Source organism: Dromiciops gliroides, chromosome 2 (assembly GCF_019393635.1).
Source record: "Dromiciops gliroides isolate mDroGli1 chromosome 2, mDroGli1.pri, whole genome shotgun sequence".
Taxonomy (NCBI): domain Eukaryota; kingdom Metazoa; phylum Chordata; class Mammalia; order Microbiotheria; family Microbiotheriidae; genus Dromiciops; species Dromiciops gliroides.
In genome coordinates, this window is record NC_057862.1 from 140,283,551 (window position 1) to 140,305,189 (window position 21,639).

At 37.2% G+C, this 21,639-nt stretch overlaps 1 protein-coding gene across 4 annotated transcripts in view; it reads right to left on the bottom strand.

The window, feature by feature from the left end:
* APBA2 (amyloid beta precursor protein binding family A member 2) overlaps positions 1-21,639 on the bottom strand; it is a 373,381-nt gene that overhangs the window by 201,562 nt on the left and 150,180 nt on the right. For all 4 annotated transcript variants that reach the window (XM_043987875.1, XM_043987872.1, XM_043987873.1 and 1 more), the window contains exon 2: positions 13,848-13,906. The gene's annotated coding sequence lies outside the window, so the exon portion shown is untranslated. The remainder of the gene's footprint in view (positions 1-13,847; positions 13,907-21,639) is intronic.

Genomic DNA, 21,639 nt, shown 5'->3' on the forward strand with positions numbered 1-21,639 from the left:
GCTTCCACTGAAGTCATATAAGGTTTCACCATGAGGTGGAGGTGGCCCTGGATTCTCAAAGGAAAGTACAGTGGAGCAGTAACTCTGGATGGTCTTACAAGACAGAAAAAGCTTTGAGCTGGGGACTGTGTCCATTGTCTAAGAATCAGGCTAGCAAGTTTTGTAGATTCATCACCAAAGAGTTATGGGAATTTGTTTTAAAACCACAATAATTCATCAAAACTATTTACTAAAGTGGGGGTTCTATAACCTAAGCATGGGGGGCAGGGAGCCAATGAACTTGTTTGTTTTTTAAACACATGGATAACTGTATTTCAATATATACAGCTTTCTGGGTAATCCTATGCATGCTATCTTAAATATTTAAATACTCTGAGAAGAGGATTGCTAGGTTTTACTAGATTGACAAAGGAGTTTAGGACATAACAAAGGTTAGGAACCCCTGAACTAAGTAATAGAGGAATTGTGACCTGAATGGGTGAAGAGAATACTATATTAATGATATCACATAATTTCTGGAAGTATTGATGAAGGCAACAGATGAAAAATCAAATTTAAGTATTCTGAAAATTGCACAATGTTATGTCTTGCAGTGGAAAGAGAACCTCTGGCCTCCCCTTTGCTTTGTGCAGATCTGGTGCCTGTGATTTATTCTGGCATAATTGGCATACAGAAATACCCATCTCATTTCCTTTTTCTCTGAGGAAAGAAATATGCTTCTTTGCAGGGAATAGTAATGAGTGAATTCACTTAAATGATACACTTAGCATACTATATATTTCCAACCAGCTAAAGCAAAGGGTATTTAAAAAACAACAACAACAACGAAGAACACTATCCGATGTAAAGAACTGGATTTGGGTATTTTAACAGAATTTTTAGGTTGGAAAAATATTCCAATTGGTGTTTTCAGATGCTTAAAAAATGCTGGCAGTACATACTTGGATCTTAAGGCTTAACTGGAGTATATCTGCATACAGCTGCTATCATGATTTCATTAGGAAAAGATTCAAGGAGCCAATTTCATTAATAGACAATTCCTAGAGGGCTGAATCTGGTGGATTTACTGTGATAGATGCTCGAAGTTTGAGCTCCTTTAGCAAGAATTTGAATTCCATTTTAATTTGTAAGTATAGTTTCCTTCTAAAAAAATCTTCCCTCAATTTTTGTACTTATCAGGTTTAAAAAAATGTCATCCCAGCCCTGCCCCAAAATGTTTGTTAGTTTTATTTTTTAGAGTTGGTTGTTTTGTTGTCTTAAGCTGAAGAAGGCCAATAATATTTAAAAGCTGTGGGGTTTTTTTAATTGAATGTAGTTACTCTGAGTACAAGACCTACACTAGAGGATTCTGAAGAACTCTTCCATTTAATTAAAGCAGATTTCAGTGAAATGTTCACATTTCTGTCTTCATCTGTCAAATTCCATTAACTTAGATGAGAATGCTCAGGAATTTCATACTTTCAGTTTAATAATAGTTGATGTCTTGATTATTCAGTCTCTCTCAAGGTTTTTATGAGAGTATCACTTATAAGGGGAGGGGGAATGACAGAATCAATCCGAGGCCAATTTCAAGAAATGAAGACTGCTAGTCTGATCAGTAAAGGTTTGCACGTAATCAAGTCACTCAAATGAAAAACTGACAAACTTGATAAATGAAATAAATGAGTCATTTTTCCTTCACAAAAGAACGTTAAGCAGCTTCAAACAGTGAGTCAACAAAAATGTAACCCAAACACCAAGTCTTTAAGTCTTTATTCAGTGTTAGACTCAAATTAAGCAGCAAGAATATCTATTTCTGCTGTAATATTGATTTTTTAAACCATACATGAAGCTAAAGAAGAGATGAGAAGGGCTTCTAACAGAGAATGTTTATTAAATTATAAAGCAAGTAATTCCCAAAGATAATACCCTCCAAAGCTACATAACATTTGTCAAATAGAGGCCTAGTAAATGTAGTGTATTCTACAGGGATTCAATGCACGCCTGTTAATGGTGGCCATGATTCAAATAGCTCTACCTTTAATTTCTGCATTTGGTGGGGACAGGAGCTGGACAAGTATTGATATAGGAGATTCCTGTTTAAGTCAATTCCCTCTACCAAGGTAGATCAGCAACTTCTCAATAATTTATAGTCTCAGAGAGTTGCCTAACTAACGCACTGAAAAGTTGTGACTTGTTCGGGGTTACAAAGTCAGTATGCATGAATCTGAACTTGAGTCTACCTCTTACTAGATCTGAGACTAGCTCTCTAACCCCAATGACAGAGGGGCCTCTCTTCACATGGTTTTAATTCTCTTTTCATTAGAAGAACAATAGTAAACATCCCAGATTTCTACCCAATTCACCATGCTCAGTCTTTTGGATTCCTGGCACAAGACTGTCTTCAGAGCTACAAAGAATGTCCTTTAATCAAAGAGAAAAGCAACAATGGAGGGGAGGAAGACTGTGCAGTAGAAAGGGCACTGTATTTGAAGTGAAAGAACTAGGGTTTTTATCCCTGGTCTAACACTTACTACATGTGTTACCTTGGGTAAGTAACTGAGTCTTTGTGGACCTCAGATTTCTCCTTCTATTCACATCCCAACCTTATGATCTTATGAAACCTCTCAGATCTGGAAACTACTTTTACTCATTCTTGGGGGAAAAAACAGATAATGATCAAAAGATATTCGGTGCTTGATTTTTCCCTCCCATTAATTATATGATTATTTTATTATTTGAGTTTGTGGAATGTATTACTCTCCTTCCAACTCTCTGTTCTTATGGCATCTTCCCTGAATTCCTAACAGAAGCTATCAAGGCCAAATATTTCTCTCATCTTTTTCATATCACATTAAAAAAAAGTTTCATTGATGTATTTTGTTTTTATATTACAAACATTTACAGGTTACTCCCACTACATGAGATGTCTCTTGTAATGAAGTAAAATAGTAAAATATAAGTGACTTCATTTAAAAGTGTATGTGACATTTCACATCTGTAATATCTCTCTACCTCTCTAGTTTTTTAATTAGCAAAAATCTATTTTCTATCCCTCCCAGTCCCTACCTCTTTGATAAACAAAAAAAACAAATTTCTTGTAATAAAGATGCATAGTCAGACAAAACAAATTCCTTCGTTGGCTGTAGACTATGTGTGTATACATGTACACATATGTGTGTATAGAATTAAGGATACAGAATTTCTCTCTTTGTCTCTCTGTCTCTCTGTGTGTCTCTCTGTCTCTGTGTCTCTGTTTCTCTCTCTGTCTCTGTGTGTGTGTGTCTCTCTCTCTCCTTGATAGCATCAGTGGAAAAGATATTTGGAAGCCTCAACCCTGTCAAAAGCATAATCTTCTAGCTATAAGCATATAACTTGAGGAAATCCACAAAACACTCTTCCCCACTTGTTTTCCTCTATTATGCCTTCTTTCTCTAGTTCCTTCATTCTTTTCTTTCATCTTGTTCTACAACTTTAAATCTGTCCAGGCCTCCATTATTCTGGGGGACAAAAGTCACCAGATTCTGCTGTCCAAGATTCAAGTACCTTCCTATTTCTCCCCTGCAATTTACCTTCAAATTTCTTAAATGATTGGTTTATATATACTAATTCAACTTTCTGTCCAGGGCTTGAACCTATATCCTCTGACTCTTTCCATTTCACTGCATTGTTTTCATTAGGGCTTTATAGTGGACCTGGACATGGAATGATGGATAGGAATTACTCAGAGATTTGTAATGGAAAATATTCAAGGTGAAAGCAACAGGATAAGCAAAAGAATAACCAAAAGGGGCAAGGGTGATCAGAGGATGTCAAGTTGGCCATAAGGGAGAAAGGTTCAAGGATAACAGCAAGGTCTGGAGTCAGGGTGCTTGTGAGAATTGTGACACTATCGACAGAAAGTAGTGAAGATTTGGATGATCCCCAAATATACAATTCCAGTTCTCTTTTCCCTTGGTCTCTAGTCCTATGTGTCCAATTACTGGCTTTGAAATTTCCATTTAGATATTTTCAAACTCAGAAGATTAAAACCAAAATCATGTTACTTACCAAACTGGATTCAGTCTTTGACTTCCTTATTTCTGTTGATAAATAGTCTTACCATTCTTGTAGTTATCCAGTTCCAGACCTGAGAATCGTGTTTTTTAGTTCTCCCTCCTCCTTTTCCTTGTAACCAATCAATCTCTGAGTCTTGATGATTTATTATTCTCACACATCCATCCTTTCTTTTCCATTCCCATAACCACCTTCCTCTTTCAAGAACCTATATTCTCTTGCCCAGACTACTTGCTACAAAAGGGTTCCAATTAGTCTCATTCTCCAGTCTTCCCTACTCCAAGCCATTTTGCACACTACAGTTAGAAAAACCTTCCTAAAATATCTCTATGTTACTCTCCTGTTCAAATACCTTTAGTGCCTCCCCATTCTCTATATGAAGAAGTTCAAACTCCTTGTCCTAACTTTCAATCACCTTTGCAACCTGCCTCAAATCTACCTTTAAAACAATATCTATGGGGCAGCTAGGTGGATAGAGCACTGGCCCTGGATTCAGGAGGACCCGAGTTCAAATCTGACCTCAGACACTTAACAATTACTAGCTGTGTGACCCTGGGCAAGTCACTTAACCCCAATTGTCTCACAAAGAAAGAAAGAAAGAAAGAAAGAAAGAAAGAAAGAAAGAAAGAAAGAAAGAAAGAAAGAAAGAAAGAAAGAAAGAAAGAAAGATCCTCCTAAAACAATATCTATGCTTTTCTCCACTGAAATACCCTATATCTGCATCTTTCCCTGGTCAAATACAACCATCAACCAGAGATAAATTCAATTGCCTCTTCTTCCATGAAGGTTTCCTAGCCCAGTCAGTCAGCTAGTATTTATTAAGTAACTACTTTGTGTCAAGCATTGTGCTAAACCCGGGGCATGCCAAGACAGGCAAAAAAACAGTCCCTGCTCTCAAGGCATCCAGAGTCTAATGAGATACAACATGGAAACAACTATATAGAAACAAGATACAGGATAACTTTGTCTCAGAGGGAAGGCACTAAGATTAAGAAGTACTAGGCAAGGCTTTTTATTGAAGGTGGACCTTAAACTGAGGCTTGAAGGAAACTAGGGAAAGTGCAAGGTATAAATGAAAAGGGGTAGAGTTCCACAAATGGCAATAGCCAGTGAAAAATCTGAGTTTGGAGAGGGCATGTTCTGTGTGATGAAAAGTAAGGAAGCCAGTGTCACTGGATCACAGAGTACATGGCAAGAGTAATATTTGGAAAGGTAGGAAGGGTTCAGGTTATGAGGGGCTTTAAAAGCTAAACACAGGATTTGATATTTGATCTTGGAAGTAATAGGGAGCCATTAGAATTTACTGAGTAGAGGGGAAGGGAGGTGAAATAGTCAGAAAACCTATTCTTTAGGAAAATTTGATAGCCAAGTGAAGGATGAATTGAAATGGGAAGAGACTAAAGACAGGAAAACCACCCAGGAAGCTATTTCAATAGTCTAAGTGTGAGGTGATAAGGGCCTCCACCAGGATGCTAAAGTATTCCGTGTCGGAGGAGAGAAGTATATTCAAGAGATATTATATAAAGGTAGAAAGGAATGCTTTTGCACCCTACCCTGGGTACTGAGCAAGGAGGAAATTCAAAGGCAAGCAGCAATGTGTGGCTCAGACCCCAGGAGTACTGAAAAGTCTCAGTTTCAGCTTCAGTTTGAAACCTGAAGGGGGAATAAGCAGGGCAGGAATCCCAGACCAAAGGGAAGCCTGTATTTCTACGACACTGAACCAGCAACGCTTTCCAGGTGGCTGATAGTGGCTGAGTCTAGCAGCAGTCTACTGTTGTTCAGATTTAAGTCCAGGTCAGGAATCTGAAGAGGTAAGGCCAAGAGGCAATAATCAGACTTTTTCCTGCATTGGAAAATTCCAGGAATACTGAAAGCTTATGTCTCCAGACCTGTTGTTGTCGCTGTTCAGTCATTTTTCCAATTGTGACCAACTCTTCATGATCCCATTTTGGAGTTTTCTTGTCTATCTCCTTCTCCAGCTCATTTTCCAGATGAGGAAACTGAGGTAAATAGGGTAAAGTGACTTACCGTGGGTGAAACATCTGTAAGTGTCTGAGGCCAGATTTGGACTCAGGAAGATGAGTCTTCTTGACTCTCTGGACCCAGCACTCTATCCACTGTGCCAACTAGCTGCCCCAAAAGCTAACCCTAAGAACCTAGAATAACACAAGTTCAATAACCCCAAGAAAGCAGTGACAAAACCAGTTAAATCTTCTCTCCAGAAATGGTCAGAAGTGGACCTAATATAAAGTCTGAATTCAGGAAGTAGGCTGGAAGGATGAATAAACAAACAAAGAAGAAAAAAGAATCCTGCCATAAAAAAGCTATTGTGGTGACAGGGATGCTCAAGACCCAAATGACTCTAAAACATCTACAAGCCAGACCTCAAAAAAACTCCCCAAAACACCATGGGTATAAATTCAATTAGAATTCCTATAAGAGATGAAACAAAAGGTTTTCTTTAAACATTGTGATGAAATGAAAGTGTTAGAGGAAAATTCTGGAAAATAGAGAGAGAGAAGAAAAAACAGAAAGGGAATTAACAGTTTGGCACAAGGTACAAAACCTCATCCAATGACAAACCCCCTAAGAATTAGAATAAACCAAAGAAAAAAAGAATTAAAATAAACTAAATAGAAGCAAATAACTCCATGAGACCACAGGAAATATTAAAAAGAAAGTCTATAGAATGAAAAAAAACAAGAAAATATAAGATATCTCATATAAAAAAATAACTGGCCTGGAAAAGAAATCAAAGGGGGGGAAATCTAAGAATCACTGTATTACCTGAATGCCATGACATCCCCCCACAAAAGAGGCAAGATATCATATTTCAATAACTCTTAAAAGAAAACTTTTCAGAACTCTTAGAATTAGAGGGTAAAGAGAAAATAGGATCCACTAGTAACCTACTGGAAAAAATCCCAAAATGAAAATTCACAGAAACATTTTAGCCAAAAACCAGAGCTTCCAGATCAGACAAAAAAAAAAATGTCTGCAAGTAGCCAGAAAGAAAGAATTCAAATACTGAGGAAACAATCAGGATCACCCACAGTTTAGTGGTCACCACTACAAAGAAATGGAAAGTTCAGAATACAGTATTCTAGAAGGAAACATTAAAGATGGGTATAGAAATACATTTAACTCAGAGAAATAGGAAGGAAAGGGGACTGGGAGAAGGAAGAATTAAATTACATTATGGTAGGGATTAATTCTAAGCAAAACAAACTCTAAGGATGTAAAAACAATATTTGGAGTTTTATGGTAGAAAACAATTGTTATCTGAGAATAATCTCATCAATTGGGGAACAGCTGAATTATGTAGTTTATAATTGTTATAGAAAATTATGAAGGTGATGGCTTCAGAGAAACCTGGAAAAAACTTGTATGAACTGATACAGAATGAAATGAACAAAACAAAGAGAACAATTTATATACTAAAAACAGTGCATAAACAACCAGCTTTGAAAAACTTAGGGACATTGATTAACAAAATGACCAACCACCATTCCAAAGGTCTAATGATGAATCATGCTACTCAACTCCTGATAGAAGGGGGAAACATTCAAGAGTACAAAATTGTGTGTGTGTGTGTGTGTGTGTGTATGTCTATGTGTGTATATACATATGTCCACATATATACATATATGTTTGTCTTTTGGACATTTCTAATGCACACATTTGTTTTGCTTGTGTATACACATACACATATATGTGTTTTTGTCTTTATATTTTACATTTTTAAAACAGGGATTTTTTTTAAAAAGCATAACCAGTATTGGAAAGGGAAACCTACAGTTATTCTTCCTTCCTCTAGGCTGAAATTATTCATTTATTAGACTACTACTTTTGCTATTAATTATATACTGCCTTTTTACATTTCTTGTATTTCCATCTTTATTATTAACTCTGGTATTATTAACTTTTCATTAACTTATGCCTTGTCTCTCCATCTATATATACTTCTCCATATCCCTAATAGTGCCTAACACAGTGCTTTTTATAAAGCAGGTAATCAAACATTTGCTTGTTTTATTAGCTTTTCAAATATTTTGCATGCCTTTAAAGAAAGGGTTTTTAAATGAAGCCATTACAATGAAGAACTGTTGTACTATGAAATCTGTGCTTATGTCTCCAATCTTAATTCAACCAAAAGACTTAATATCTAACAGTAATGATAATTCCCATTACAGCCACGTTGTCCCACCAAAAGAATCTAGTCCCTGAGAAACAACTATTTCTCTAACTCTGGAGAACATTTTATCCTACCAACCTCCTCTGGAAATTAGCCCATTAATGTAGAATTCAAAACATCACCAGCTCCACCCCAGGAGTTTCCTATCAGAATGTTAGTAAACACCACTTTTTCAAGGAATAGAAACTCATTTCCAACTTCATCTTCTTGGACCCAATTGGGCTCTCAATCTGTTTCTAGTACCCCTGAGATGCCATAACTTTGGGAAACAGCAAGAGATAGGGAAAGGCATTGGACTGGAAGTCAAGTGACCTGGTTTCTAATTCTGGGTCTGCCAAAAATCTTCTGTATAAACTTGGGCAAATCTCTTAACTTTTTAGATGTTTTATTGATATTTTTTTAACATCACTCTTACTTCCCACTGACTCACCCATCCCCCTTGGTTTTTTCCTTTCAAGAAATATAATCAAGCAAAACAAATAAACATTTGGAACATATCTGAAAATGTAAAAGTTATTCCACACCCCTGTTTACCTTCTCTGAAGAGAAGCAGGAACCTGGCAAGTCCTTTAACTTTCTTGGGCATAGGTCCATGTTGGAGCTGAGCAATGTGATCTTTAAGGTACCTTCCTGTTTTGAAATTCTAGGCTCAGTTCACAATTCCTATCTTCTTATACTAAGAATCATAGAAATTACCAAAGAAAGAAAAAATCTTATCTTCAAACCATTGTTTTAGTAGGTGAAGATTTGAAACACCATATTGCCCCAAGTACAAGAGGACTTTAACTATAAGGGGAACTTGGTTTTCAATAAAGAGAAATTTGGAAATATACTAGAGAATGGGGGGTTAGGGAAGGGAGGAATTTTCTATCGGATAAAACACTTTGTGAAATGGTCCCCGCCTCCCTTGAGCTTTTTGCCTACCAAGGATGTGGCTTGTGTTACTCTAAGGTGAGTTAAATACAACTGTTCCTTAGCAACCTCCTCAGCAGCCTGTATTTGCTCTCTAAAAGGGCCAATGTCTCTTCCAGAACAGAGCATTTGGAAATAGAAAGAAAGCTTAATGAGGCTTCTAAATGGAGATTCAGAGAGCTCTCTCCACTCTGCCACCCCCATCCTTCCACCTGCTCAGTCCCTCTCCTGTAAACACTCTCAAGTCTCCCAGGTCTATTTGCCCACAGTATCCTCAGTGGTGTCTTAAAAAGTAGCAGGAACCAGCACCTGCCATTAGGTTTATGTCAAAGGCTCAGAATAAAAACTCCAAGCTTCAGTGCATCACATCATCAAATAAAAGGAGAATTTTAAGATTTAAATTTTATTTTTAAAATAATACTAACACATTTACACATCACTTTAAGGCTTACAAAAATACTTAAAAACAACAAGCAACCACCTAGTATTTATAAATCATCTATATTTGAACCAATGGGGTTATATCTCTTCTCCAAAAAAGAAAAACAAATGAACCAAACAAAAAAATCAGAAGCTCTCCGCCACAATATCAGTAGGGATTGTCTATCTCATTGGTTCCCTGTCTCCCTTCAGCCCAGGCACCACATTCTCTAGGAGGTTTTCCCTGATCACCCCCTCCCCAATACTCCGTATTTACTCTGTTTGCATTGTCATACGTTCATCTATGATTGTGTTGCCTGCTTCCCCACGTGCCCAGCTGAATGTAAGGTTAAAAACTTCTGGTTTTGTCTTTATCTTGGTGTCAACACAGTGCCTCACACATAGGGAGAGGGACCAGGGATACAGCCTGAATCAACTTAGGATGTTATAAATATAAAGAACTCTCAGATGAGGAACTCTCTTTCCCAGTGCAATTTGATCCCTTCTTTGCAAATTATACTCTTAGAAAGTTACCTAGATGAGGGCAGCTAGGTGGTGCAGTGGATAGAGCACCGGCCTTGGATTCAGGAGGACCTGAGTTCAAATCCGGCCTCAGACACTTGACACTTACTAGCTGTGTAACCCTGGGCAAGTCACTTAACCCTCATTGCCCTGCAAAAAAAAAAAGAAAGAAAGAAAGAAAAGAGAAAGAAAAAAGAAAGTTACCTAGAACATTGAGAATTGCCAAGAACCTCTTACTTTCCCTGATCTCTTTCAAGATACAGGTCAAATCCCACCTACTACAGGAGGTCTTTCCAGTCTTCTCCACCTACTAATGCCTTCCCTTCTCAGGGAATGCCTCCCTTCCATATACTCTATGTATATTTTGTATGCACTTAATTACTTACATGTTGTCTCCTCCATTAGAATGTAAACTTCTTGAGGGCAAGGGCTATTTTTTGTCTTTCTTTGTATAATCACTACACTTTTTTGGAGGCAATTGGGGTTAAGTGACTTGCCCAGGGTCACATAACTAGTAAATGTTAAGTGTCTGAGGCCGCACTTGAACTCAGGTCCTCCTGACTCCAGGGCTGGTGCTCTATCCACTGTGCCACCTAGCTGCCCCTGTATAATCGCTACTTAGCATATGCCTGGCACACAGTAGGTGCTTACAAAATGTTTGTTGGCTCTACTTAACTTGGGAAGTTGTGACTTGTCTAGAGTCACGCAGTCAATATGTGTCAGAGGAGGGAATTAAAAGTAAGCATTACCATCTCTTTTTTTGTTCATTTGCTTTTTGTTTTCAAAGTAATAAATATTTTCATTTATAATTTGGGGTTCCTATTTTTATCCATCCTTCCCTTCCTCCTCTCCCCCCTCCCTGAGGAGGTATTGCCATCTTCAAGGCCAACTCTCTATTTGTTATGCCACAGTTAGCAAAAAGTAGATGTTTAATAAATCAACTGATTGAACTTCCACCTTACTTCATACATTTCATGTTCCAGCCAAACTGAACTCCAAGTTGTTGCCCAACTACCATATCTCATCTCTGGCCTCCATCTGTATGCACAAGCTTTTTCCCATACTGGCAATATCTTTATTCCTTTTTGCTACCTCTCAGAATCCTCATCTTCCTTTGAAGTCCAGGTCTCAAGCTATGTTCTCTGAGAAGTCCTCTATGACTGCCTCAGTCACTAAGTGCTGTCTCCTTCCTGAAATATTTTTTTCTGGAAACATAATTTTTTGCATATTAGAACTATGTAATTCAAGCCTTCCTGACAAATTAGGCTATGACAGTATGTTTATGAGAGTGTTTATCTCTCAATCAGGGAGATGAAGTAGGTCTCGACACATCAGATTAATTCACTACAAGTGAACAAATATATTATTTTTCATGTAGAAATTTACCTGGCAGCCTCTAGAAATTCACCAAATTTTATAATTTTCCCCCTCTATTGGATTCATTGGCTACTGACATTCTGATCAACTGATTAACTCTATCATAATGGATGGAATTAAAATAAATCTTTAACAGTTTATCAAGTATTCCTTGTGAATGTTAACGAACTAACAAAGTCAATTAGGAAGGAAACTATGGATATTGTCCTAAAACCTAGCTCAGGTCTTTCATCTATAAAGCATTTATAATGCTGACTTCATTTCTTCCCCCTCCCTGAAAAGTCAGGTCCCCTATACCTAAATCAATCTAGTGCCAATGAAGAGGAAACAAGCAAGACTATAATCCCTATGGAATGAAGGGTGTTTCAAGGGAAATAGTTGTTTTTCTATGTAGTGTTGAAATGGAATGTGTATATGCCTGAAGGTGGAGAGGGGAATGGACTATAATAAGAGGTTTTATCCTCCCCAACACCATAACTCACCAACTAGCATTGAACTGCATGCACATATTTGACCCTAATTTTTCATATTGGAAGAGGAAATCACAGGTGGTACAAGCTATTTACCACACTTTCACTACCACTGAGGTTCCTAAAAGGTAATGATGCATGTTTACTAGCTGATGAAGAGATATTATGCAGGTTTTGCTATTTTACTTATGTTGTTTTGCCATGCTCAGTACCACAAATTTCCTTAGAAAGGTTCTTAAGCTTTGTTTGTTTATTTTTAATAACTTCCATGATACCTAGAGTCATATTGGCACGTTTAAAAACTCTACTAATTCATAATTAGTATGAAAGAGGAAAATATGTACACACAGGAACTGAAGGCCTAAAATCCTACAGAGACAGAAAATTTTCATATAGCTGCCAAATGAGACTGAATATTCCACTTTGGTTTCCATGAATAAAACATGAGGGTGAAGATTTTTTTAAAGGCTTGGAGATTTTTAGGTTAAAGTTGGAAGTTGTTGAGCAAAAACTACTTCTTTAAATTATCTTAATGATAAAGTAAGGATATAGGAGGAGAGAAGAAAGAGAATTGAGGAATACAAGAGATAAGAAAAGGCAGAAGTGAATTGAGAGATAAAAGGAAATATAGCATGTTAGAGTTGGAAGAGAATTTACTAAAAAATTTGTGTTACAGATAAAGATACTAAGCTTTAGAGAGGCTACATCAGAGGCATCATATATAAGGTCTTCGGGTCCCATGTAGCCCCAAACACTCCCAAATACTGCCCAAACCAGATTATAATGTAATTAGGAAATATTTAACAAAACAAATACAATAAAACAAAGATAATGTTAATGTGTGGTCTTATAAGTCATTGAGGCGCATACAGGAATCTTTATGTACAATTTTTGTTGTTGTCCAGTCATTTAAGTTGTCTCCAGTTCTTCATGACCCCATTTGCGGCAAACAGGGTTAAATGACCTGCCCAGGGTCACACAACTAGTAAGTGTCTGAGGCCAGATTTGATCTCAGGAAGATAAGTTTTCCTCACTGTGGGTCCTGCACTCTATCCATTGTACCATACCACCTAGCTGCCTGACTACAGGTTAGTGACTCATTTCTATTTGAGTTTAATAGCCCTGGGCTGGGGCATACAGCCAGTTAATAACAGATCCAGGATAGAACCCTTGTTTCCCAATTCCTATCCAATGGTCTTTCCACAATAACACAAAAAGTCTAGAATAGAATGATATGGGTCAAAAGGCCTGTGCTTGTAATCTCATGGGAGAGATGAGGTTCCCCGATATCAGATCACCAAAAACTACTGAATATTACCTATAACTTGTTCATTAATTATTTATGTGTATGAAGAACAGCACTTGTTACCTCTTTCTGATTCAACTGCTTGGCATTTCACATGTGTTTGTTCGTAAGACAATAACTTTAGGGAAGTATATTGATTTTGAACACATTTGATATGCTACCAAATGCTACTAAGTTTGACTAGTGGTTCACTGCACCATTTTGAAACAAATGATGGCCAATGTTTTCAAATGGCCATTTCATCTAAAAATTTAAGCTGTATTTCAAATATATTTGGTACATGGTGGGGAAATAACAGAAACATGTGATTTCATGGATTAAAGGCAGCATTTTACTATTACAGGAATTAAGATAGAATATGTGATCATCAAGTCAATCAATAGAAGAGTTAGAGCTAATCAAATAAAAATACAATCATGAATTATCTTTTAATATATAGAAAAAATGTTTTAAACTACATGGCAATTACCTTTGCTCCATCCAGAAAATGAGATAATGCTATGAGAGTAAACATCAAACATGATTCTAACAAAGTAATAAGTAAACAGTTTCTAATATAGTGAGAATAAAAAAAGAAATTTCACTTCAAAGAAGCCATCTTCTTCCTTACCTATAATTGAGTAGTGTGGTAAGTAATGCCTTCAAAAATCTCTTGCCAATGAAACCTTCCTGGAAGAAATTTAAGAAACAAAGAATTACTTTTGCTTCAGGATACTCATACGAAATATTCAATATCAGCTGAATTCTTTTAATTACAAAAAATTTAAATAAGTCAATTACTTTGAGTTATCTTAAAATGAGCAATTCTAATGAGATGAACAGAAATCACTGTGGACTAATAATATTTTTTTAAAGTTTCTATAACCATTCATCATATAATATTGTCTTAAGAACATTGATTTGCCAATGAACTTGTGCTTCAAAATGGAATTAGTAGATATCCTTATTTTAGTGAAGTTATTTTTTAAACCTTCATGAATATGTATGTTCCAAAAATAACACAAAGGTTAATGCCCCAAGCTTAGAGGCTCTATTTTATAGGACTGTCAGATATGGAGAAAAGGGAGAAAATGAAGAATGAAGCCATCTTGTCACATATTTTCAAGGGATTAAGTATATTCTGACATTTTTCTGTGGCACTTAGCAGCCACACAGGGATATTTACCTTCTCTCTTCTCTTCCTTTCCCTCCCAGACTTACATTTGACTCTACTGACACATAAAGAGGCAACCTATTATAATTCTGGGCAAAATGGCAGTAATAAAAATAATGATGATGATCATAATAATAAATGGTAATGATTGGGTGCTTTAGAGTATACATATATTATCTTACAACTATAGTCTTCACAACTATCCTATAAGGTTACATCACCAAGTTCCAAGAACATAAAAAAGGATACCCAACTTCAATTTTCTCCAAAATTTCTGTCGACTAGCAGTTCTCATCAAATCCTAAAAGAAAATAATAGGACTCACCCTTCTGGCTGGGAAATGAATTATCACACATCTGAGAAAAGTATGCTCAAGACCTGTCAGTTCTCCCACAGAGATATTCAAACCTGCCAATTCTGAGTTGGTGCCTAGAGGGAAACAATTCCTCATAACCTCACTGCTCTTGAATAGGAAAAGAAAAACCCTAGCATAACATCTTGTAATTGAAGAAAATGGACACACATACTAATTAAATTTTAAATCTGCTCCAAAGTGTTTATAGGTTTCATACAACCATAGAAATATCATTAAAAATCATGGAGACAAAACACAACTCTGAGAACCTGGCCATCTCTGATCAATTTTTGTGCCTTTTGTATTTATCTTCCTTCAATTCCCTCAGCAAGAGTTTATCATAGAATCAAGGTCACCTGCAATCCTAACTCAGCACAAAGCAATGCTATGTTTCTCTCTAAGCAACTAACTTCCAAAAAATTAATTGTATTTTCAAGGCAGCAAACATCCCTGCTCTCTATACTCAGATATTCTCATTGAGATAATATTTCCATTGGATATAATGTCATACTACCTTAAATGACTTCATGATCTCTCATAGAACAACTTGAAGATAAGTCAAATATTATCAATACAAAGGAATACAGGGACTACCAAACTGAGTTATAACCACACCCTTTTAGCCTTTTTGTCAACAAATATCCCAAGGGGCATATTACAGAAAAGCTCAATTGCATTATGCTGTTTTTCAGTTGGTGTGGTTGTGTCCGATTCTTTGTGACCTTATTTGGGATTTTCTTGGCAAAGATAGTGGAATGCTTTGTCGTTTCCTTTGCCAGCTCATTTTACAGATGAGGATACTGAGGCAAACAGGGTTAAGTGACATGCCCAAGATCACACAGCTGGAAAGTGACTATGGCTGGATTTGGACTAGGGTCTTCCTGATTCCAGACCCACTGCATCATCTAGCTGACCTAGAATTGTATTATATGGCAACCTGAAAAGTTAGACATGCCTTAGCTTCTGTTATTGGTCCTTTACATATCTGTCACTCACAAATTCCTTTTGAATAAACTTATATTTCTAACATGGAACCAATGAATCTCATAGCTGGATTGAAGCTTAGCATCCATCTAGTATAGCCTATACCAGGCCAAGAATTCCTTTACATTCCTTAACATCCCCAGTCTTCCCCTAAGGACATCAGTAAAAGTTAACCTACTTTCTCCCAGGGTAATCCATTTCACTCCTAGAAGGCTCCAATTATTAGGAAGCCTTTCTTACATCAAACTGGAATATGTCTCTTTTCTACTCCTACCGTCTTAGTGTTTCTCTTTAGGGCTTAGCAGAACAAGTCTAATTTCTCTTTGATAGAATGATCCTTCTTCAAAAAGTTGAATGTAGATAGCATGTCCATAATAACTAGAAATTTACACCACAAGCAAAAACAGTTTGATCAGAGAGATCTTGGGAGTGAGGTATGGGTATGGTGCATCAGTGGTGGCATTAAGACTCTGATCATGGATACAATTGTGCTGAGAGAGGGGGTGAACTAGCTTTTTAAGAGTTTAATCCTCCCTTCTTCGGGGATTGATGGTACCCAGATACTTCAGGCACAATATAAATGGAGCAGAGTTCAGTCAAATTATCACCTACTTTGTTCAATATTCTCTCTCTCTCTCTCTCTCTCTCTCTCTCTCTCTCTCTCTCTCTCTCTTTTTCTTTCCCTCTCTCCCTCCCTCCCTCCCTCTCTTTCCCTCTCTTATCATACTGCTAATCTATATTGACCTAGAAGTTTGCTAAAATGCACAAATCTTTTTTTTTCCTACATGGACTTGAGTCTAGCCACACCTTTCCCATACTATGCTAGTGAAGTAATTTTTTTACATAAGCTGTAGAAATTAGTATCTGTCCTTATTAATTTTTCTTCCATATATTGTTTCTTTTTGTTGTAAACTCAACAATTATCAAACATGAACACTTCAACATACAAAAAAAAATAAAAAAGAAGCTCCCTATTGAATTTCATCTATGAGATTCAGCCCAATGTTATGGCCTGACTTTCATTCAATATGCTAACACTCCTAACTAAAAATTTGATAAGCATGCCATTTACTTCTTCACCATGTTATTGATTTTTTAAAATGTTAACCAGAAGGGTCAAGTACAGATCCCTAGAACAACATGCTATGTTGATTTAGAGACATTAACAACTACTCTTTGGTTCCTAGCCTTACTGGTATACAGGTATAAGTTTTGCAGTTTATTCTGTACTGCATAAAACAGAACTCTCTCCTATCTGTTTTAACCTTAACTCTCAAGTTTTGCAAAGTATCTATTTTACATGGAAAATGACCTATAAGATGCAAGGGGACACTGAGATGGACCATGACAGGCCAGAAGTTGTCTCTGATATATAAATTAGACTCCATATAAGCTGATGACCCATTATTGGTCCGTATGGTCAATACCATTCAATTCTGGTATCTAAAGATCTATTTGCAAGCAGAAGTGGATACTAGAGAAGGGGTAAATTGATAAGCCCCAGAAAGGAGAGATGGATAGCTGAGGAAAAAGTGACTCCCAAGATAGAGAGACCACAGTCACAGTTAAAGCCAACAGTGACCTTAGGGATCAATTCATCTAATCTCCTCATTTTAACAAGCAGGAAACAGAGACCCAGAGAGGATTAAGTGACTTGACTGAAATAATTTAGTTAGTAGAAGTGGGAAAAAGAACCCAAGTCTACAGGCTAAGCAGAATATTTTGTTTTGTTTTCCTGGCTGATAAAAGGACACAGAAAATTGACTTATATCCATTTAAAATGACAACACAAAGTCCCAATTACTGCAAACATTTTAGATTTCCAGTCACTTTCCTTGTATAGCCTATTTTAAATGCTTTACAATCTGTTTCCTTATATCCATTAAAAATAAAGTGCTAGGCTTACAGTCAGGAAGACCTGGGTTCAATTCCTGTCTCAGACACATCATCTTTGTAACCTTGGACAAGTTGCTTGACTTCTCTGGACCTCAGTTAATCACTCTGTAAAATAGTGGGGTCGGATTCTATGATCTCTAAGGTCTCTTCCAGCTCTAAACCTATGATTCTATCCTGAAGAGGATATGGAAGAAATAAGGAAGCTATAACCCATTCTGCAGGGAACCTTAAATGGGGGAAAACCAGTTAAAAGATATGGTTGTAACAGTGGAAAAGCACAAGTGGACTAAATCCCTGGGGCCTTCAGGAAATAGGAATAGAAGGAGATCAACAGAAAACAGGCCTGAGACTGCAAAGGATCCTTTGAGGATTTAAATTTACATGAGCCCACATTTCCCCATACCCTCCCCTTGGTATTTATGAATCCTCTAAACATGTCCAAGTTGTCCTTGGCCATTCCATTAGTCATTTTATAGAATTCCATGAAATATCTTCTTCGTCTTAAGCAAAGGCAAGCCTTCCTTTTCTTGGTAATTTTTTGTGGGGCAATGTTTGGAACAGCCTCCTAATTTTTATTATCCCTAAACTGGGAACAGATTAAAACTTCTTTCTCCATGTTTTGAGCATTCCAATTTTCTTCTTTTTCTTCTCTTTTCTCTGTCTTTGTCTCTATGTGACTCTCTCTGAGTGTCTCTCTGTCTCTCTTCTCTCTCTCTAAATGAAATTCCTGAGATTTCATCCATTTGGGAACTCCCAGTATGTGAGCTAACTCTCTGCACACAAATTACAACATTCCCTCGCCCAACAAACATACACACATAGTACAGTGTGGGGTGGGGGGGCACCACACGCTGAAAAAAATGCTTGATATTTGAAATATATTTATCTATGTATAAAAATTTAATTTTTATTTGAAGAAAGAACACCGTGCCTGGAGCCAAGGCTTAGCACAGTAGCTCCAGTGTTCATTGCAATACCGGAGATGAAGTGATCACTAAGAAAGTACTCGTTGATAGACTCAAAGAGCCCTGGTTCAAAGTCCAACTCTGCTGCTCATTACCTGATTACTTTAACCAAGCTTCTGTTGGTTTCAGTTTACTCATCTGCAAAATGAAGAGCTTGGATGAGATAGCTTCTGGGTTCCTTTCCTTCCATCTTTGAGTACATGAGATTTGTCTAAGATTCAGAGTAGTTAGATGACTTGACCAGGGTCCCATAGCTAGTAAGTGTTAAGAGGCAGGATTAGAAGTTGGTCTTGCAGACTAAAATTAAGCCCTCCATTATGCTAACTATCATTGCTGTCATATAAATACAGAAAGGCTCTATCATAAACCAACTTCTTTGTCCAAAGCAATCTAAAATGGTTTATGATCTAATACATAAATCCTTGAGAGCTGCCTGAGGTACCCAGAGATTAAGTGACTTGCCTAGGGTCTCATAGCTAGTCAGTGTTAGAAGCAGATGTCCAACCCAGGTCTTTGCATCATAGATAAAAGAACACAGGTTCTTAAGGTGAGGTCCACATACCAGGTCCAAGGAGAGGTTTTAGGGAATCTGTGAACTTAGATGGGGGAAGGATGGGCATTATCATTTTTCCTAACCTCTAACAGAAATTTAGCACTTATTATGAATGTAGACAACAAACCACAGTAGCAATAGGTTCAACAGGATGGTAAGTGGCATTGATGACACATGATAAAGTTAAGAACCCATGTTTTTGAGTCACGTTCTCATTTTACAGATGAGGAAACTGAGGACTGGGGAAAGTAAGTGATTTGTCCAAGTCTAAGCATCAGACTGTCCCTTAACTCCAAAATGAGTGGGTTTTGTCCCCTTTTGCCTCCTCTAAGCCCAGCTACTCATTCCATTGCACCATGTTGTCATCTCAAAGTAACTTCTTGAAAAAGAGCACCAGTATTCAAGCGGTATGGGTCAGTTAGTCAATCAATCAATATTTATTCAGAGACTACTAAGTGTCAGGCACTGGGCTAAGCACAGAAGCTATAAAGAAGTCAAAAAGCAGTCATTGCCCTTGAGGACTCTAAGTAGCTTCTGCATAAAACACTTCAGTTCAAATGCAAAGGAGTCAATTTGCCATCTAGGTGCACAAGCAGCCAACACACAACATTCAGTGCTAAGGGGGGGGGCGTGGAGAAGGTGACTTCTCATTTAGAGCATTGTATTCATAATGCAATTTAAAATCAGAGAACAATTCCAAAAACCAAAATCCATCAACTTTACAACTTAAAATATCCCAGGGTTCTTTTCAATTACAAACATTGTTTGCTAAGGCAGTTAGCATTTGATTTCAGTATTAATTAACTTTCTCACAGGATGCCATTTAAAATGTCATAAGTTTTTTATCATTCCACCAGCACATTTCTGAGAGTAGAAAGAATCCTCAAACAAGTGCAGTTTTACCTCAACCTCCTTGTTTCTTGGGGATATCAGATCACCAAAAACTACTGAATATTACCTATAACTTGTTCATTGATTATTTATGTATATGAAGAACAGCACTCTAGGGGTATCTAGAAATAGGGAATAAGTGGAGAGGACCAAATACTGGCCTAGCAAACATTTCTGGAAGAAACTTAGCCCTAAAATGGGCTAGAAGACCCTCCCTTGCCCTGTAGATACATGAATTACCTTTCCAATCCAAACCTGATAGTTTAGCCCCAAATTTTCTAAAGCAGAAAATGCTGGCTCTTTAAAAACCTGAAAAATCCCCAAAGCTAGAAAGTAAAGAGAGAGGTTCCTACTACTCACAGCAGTGCTATAAAGTTTTCAGTCCAGTTCTAGGAAGCATAGGATCAGAGACTTAAAATTGGAAGGACATCTAGTCCTCTGGTCAAATCTCCTCATTTTATAGATAAGAAAAGATATCCCTAGAGAGGTTAAGCAATTCCCCCCAAATTACAGAGGGAATAATCAGCAGAGCTTTGAAACAAAGACCTTTGATGCCAAATCTAGCATTCTTCTCACTGCATAATGGCACTTCGTTCTTGAAAAGGCACGTCTGATTCTTTTCTTGTCTTCTTCTCCGGGAGCTTTCAACACTTTCCAATTCTGTATTCCTGACTCAGTTCTCTTGGCCTCCATTTCCCTGGAACTTTTTCTTGCCTAGATCTTGGTTTTCCTAGAATTCCTGATCTTTAAGATTTCTGACCTGACCTCCCAGCCCTCATTGATGAATAATACCTCAGCCATTCCTGTCCCCTCTCCACCACCATCCAATGATGACTTTAACCTCAATCTTAGCAACAAAGAACATAGCACTGACTGACCCCAACATTCCATACATGAACAGGATATTGGGACCTAGGAAAATTGGAAAAGTTCAATTCTAATAGAAGTCTTTTGGCCTTTAAAAATGATTCAATGCAAAAAATACCATCAAGGGACAGCTGGGTGGCACAGTGGATAAAGCACTGGCCCTGGATTCAGGAGGACCTGAGTTCAAATCTGGCCTCAGATACTTGACACTTACTAGCTGTGTGACCCTGGACAAGTCACTTAACCACAAAAAAGAGGGGGGATACAGCATTATTTTAAATAGCCACTGCTCAAAGGGGTTATTGTTCTCTTTTGATGGTCCAGGATTCAGAGTTTTTTTTCCATTTGGGAAGTAATGCCAGACTTTATTTGGCCTTTCTATGGGAGCCACAATAGGTTGCATGGGTCCTGTGGAATGATTAAAACTCCATCATTCCTCCTGATGTGAGGAGTACCTTTCTTATAAAGGTTTTTTGTGAAGAAATGAGGGTTTCAAGAACTTGGGTGACCTAGATGCTACAATATGAGTTGGAAGCTTTACATTTATATACTAAGAAAAAGATTGCAATTAAATTAAAGCCACCATTTCCAGTATATTAGCTTTAAAAATCTCCTTCCTTCCCCATTCCCAAAAATTACCCCCTAGTTTAAAAAAAATCAGCTCTTAAGAGTCAAAACAGGATTTGTAAGTATATGATGTCGCTATTTACATATGATATTTGTCTTACAAATAAAAAT